At 54.9% G+C, this 3617-nt stretch overlaps 1 non-coding gene across 1 annotated transcript; it reads left to right on the top strand.

Annotated features, from left to right (window-relative positions):
- The first annotated feature begins 306 nt into the window (after positions 1-306).
- Positions 307-2199, top strand: LOC135099390 (small subunit ribosomal RNA). Its single transcript, XR_010267878.1, has one exon. It is a non-coding gene; the product is annotated as a small subunit ribosomal RNA (ribosomal RNA).
- Positions 2200-3617: the final 1418 nt, after the last annotated feature.

Raw genomic sequence — 3617 nt, 5'->3', positions numbered from 1 at the left:
ATTTCCAGTGCACAATGAATGAAGGGGCTGCTGCTCTCTGTCTGGATGAGCGCGCAAAAACCAAAATTGAATGAATAATCATGATGAGGGGATTGACAGATTGAGAGAGGGGGCCGTCATCGTGATGATGGCGGCGGCCCAGCAAACAAACCAACACAGACCAAGGCAAAAAAACCAAACCAAACCAAACCAAAATGCAAGAGGTGTCAGACAAACAAAGTGAGTGAGAGTGAGAGAGAAAGGAGAACGATGGTGGCGTTCTTCCTATAACCTAAGGCCAAAGAAAGCAAAACCCATAAACAAAACTACCTGGTTGATCCTGCCAGTAGTCATATGCTTGTCTCAAAGATTAAGCCATGCATGTCTAAGTACAAGCCCAATTAAGGTGAAACCGCGAATGGCTCATTAAATCAGCTATGATTCATTGGATCTGTAGCCCACACTTACTTGGATAACTGTGGTAATTCTAGAGCTAATACATGCATCACGTCTCTGACCGCAAGGGAAGAGCGCTTTTATTAGTTCAAAACCGGTCGGGCCTCGGTCCGCCAACCCCACCGTGTTGAATCTGAATAACTTGTGGCTGAGCGCACGGCCTCCAGTGCCGGCGCCGCCTCTTTCAAGTGTCTGCCTTATCAGCTTTCGATTGTAGGCTATGCGCCTACAATGGCTATAACGGGTAACGGGGAATCAGGGTTCGATTCCGGAGAGGGAGCCTGAGAAACGGCTACCACATCTAAGGAAGGCAGCAGGCACGCAAATTACCCACTCCCGGCACGGGGAGGTAGTGACGAAAAATAACGATGCGAGACTCATCCGAGGCCTCGCAATCGGAATGAGTACACTTTAAATCCTTTAACGAGGACCCATTGGAGGGCAAGTCTGGTGCCAGCAGCCGCGGTAATTCCAGCTCCAATAGCGTATATTAAAGTTGTTGCGGTTAAAAAGCTCGTAGTTGGATTTCAGTTCTGGACTGACGGTTCACCGCCCGGTGCACACTGTCACGCTCCGAACAGCCGTAACACAGCCCGCTGGCTCGCACGGGGTGCTCTTCACCGGGTGTCCCGCGTGGCCGGCAGAGTTTACTTTGAAAAAATTAGAGTGCTCAAAGCAGGCTACACTGATGGCCTGAATGCCTATGCATGGAATAATGGAATAGGACCTCGGTTCTATTTTGTCGGTTTTCTGAACCCGAGGTAATGACTAATAGGAACAGGCGGGGGCATTCGTATTGCGACGCTAGAGGTGAAATTCTTGGACCGTCGCAAGACGAACTACTGCGAAAGCATTTGCCAAGGATGTTTTCATTAATCAAGAACGAAAGTTAGAGGTTCGAAGGCGATCAGATACCGCCCTAGTTCTAACCATAAACGATGCTGACCAGCGATCCGCCGGTGTTATTCCCATGACCCGGCGGGCAGCTTCCGGGAAACCAAAGTCTTTGGGTTCCGGGGGAAGTATGGTTGCAAAGCTGAAACTTAAAGGAATTGACGGAAGGGCACCACCAGGAGTGGAGCCTGCGGCTTAATTTGACTCAACACGGGGAACCTCACCAGGCCCAGACACCGGAAGGATTGACAGATTGAGAGCTCTTTCTCGATTCGGTGGGTGGTGGTGCATGGCCGTTCTTAGTTGGTGGAGCGATTTGTCTGGTTAATTCCGATAACGAACGAGACTCTGGCCTACTAACTAGTCGACGGATCTCCAGCAATTGGTGTCCAGTTCGCAGCTTCTTCTTAGAGGGATAAGCGGCAATTCTAGCCGCACGAGATTGAGCAATAACAGGTCTGTGATGCCCTTAGATGTTCTGGGCCGCACGCGCGCTACACTGAAGGGATCAACGTGTCCTCCCCCTCCGAGAGGAGCGGGTAACCCGTTGAAATCCTTTCATGATAGGGATTGGGGTTTGCAATTGTCTCCCATGAACGAGGAATTCCCAGTAAGCGCAAGTCATGAGCTTGCGTTGATTACGTCCCTGCCCTTTGTACACACCGCCCGTCGCTACTACCGATTGAATGATTTAGTGAGGCCTTCGGACTGGCGCTCTTGGATGCCGGGCCTGCGTCGCGGTCAGTTCTGCTGCCGCCGCTGGGCTCTTTCGGCGCCTCGAGCTGACGGAAAGATGTCCAAACTTGATCATTTAGAGGAAGTAAAAGTCGTAACAAGGTTTCCGTAGGTGAACCTGCGGAAGGATCATTAACGTGTTGTTGGTTTTGAAGGCGAACCACACACTCAAAATAGAGCTAATACAAATAATGGGTGGTCGCGGTTCGCTCAAGCAGCGAGCCGTTGACCTGTTGGCGGGGCAAAAGGTGGTGCCCTGCCCGCCCAAAAAAAAAAAAAAAAGGAAAGAGAGAGGGAAACCTTTCTTTTTCCGCTTCTTCTCCCCGCGCTCCGTGCCGGAGCGTGGGGTAGACCAACTGTTCTTACTTACACACCACGCCCACGGGAAACCACGGCGTTTGGTGCCTCCGTCGTCGCCGTAGTAGTGGCTAGGTGAGCCCGCTGGTTAATTCCGATAACGGCGACGATGACGGTCGGAGGAGAAGTTGGTGGTGGGTCCCGCCGCGAGGCCCACTCCTCTTCTACTAACCCCGATCGCCTCCCGTGCTGCGGGAGGGAAGGCACCACTCGTCCCCGGCGTTTGGTGCCTCCATCGTCGCCGTAGTAGTGGCTAGGTGAGCCCGCTGGTTAATTCCGATAACGGCGACGATGACGGTCGGAGGAGAAGTTGGTGGTGGGTCCCGCCGCGAGGCCCACTCCTCTTCTACTAACCCCGATCGCCTCCCGTGCTGCGGGAGGGAAGGCACCACTCGTCCCCGGCGTTTGGTGCCTCCATCGTCGCCGTAGTAGTGGCTAGGTGAGCCCGCTGGTTAATTCCGATAACGGCGACGATGACGGTCGGAGGAGAAGTTGGTGGTGGGTCCCGCCGCGAGGCCCACTCCTCTTCTACTAACCCCGATCGCCTCCCGTGCTGCGGGAGGGAAGGCACCACTCGTCCCCGGCGTTTGGTGCCTCCATCGTCGCCGTAGTAGTGGCTAGGTGAGCCCGCTGGTTAATTCCGATAACGGCGACGATGACGGTCGGAGGAGAAGTTGGTGGTGGGTCCCGCCGCGAGGCCCACTCCTCTTCTACTAACCCCGATCGCCTCCCGTGCTGCGGGAGGGAAGGCACCACTCGTCCCCGGCGTTTGGTGCCCCCATCGTCGCCGTAGTAGTGGCTAGGTGAGCCCGCTGGTTAATTCCGATAACGGCGACGATGACGGTCGGAGGAGAAGTTGGTGGTGGGTCCTGCCGCGAGGCCCACTCCTCTTCTACTAACCCCGATCGCCCCCCGTGCTGCGGGAGGGAGGGCACCACTCGTCCCAACCGGCGTTTGTTGGTTCCTCCGTCGTCGCCGTAGTAGTGGCTAGGTGAGCCCGCTGGTTAATTCCGATAACGGCGACGATGACGATCGGAGGAGAAGTTGGTGGTGGGCCAGCAGGCCTCACTCCTCTTCTACTAACCCCGATCGCCCCCCGTGCTGCGGGAGGGAGGCACCACTCGTCGGCGGTGGGTAATCTCAAACCTGCACACTACCTGTGTTGTCCAACAACAAGCTCTTGTTGTTGGCGTTTT

The sequence above is a fragment of the Scylla paramamosain genome, unplaced genomic scaffold (assembly GCF_035594125.1).
Source record: "Scylla paramamosain isolate STU-SP2022 unplaced genomic scaffold, ASM3559412v1 Contig123, whole genome shotgun sequence".
NCBI lineage: Eukaryota > Metazoa > Arthropoda > Malacostraca > Decapoda > Portunidae > Scylla > Scylla paramamosain.
This window is presented reverse-complemented; position numbering and strand designations above follow the sequence as displayed.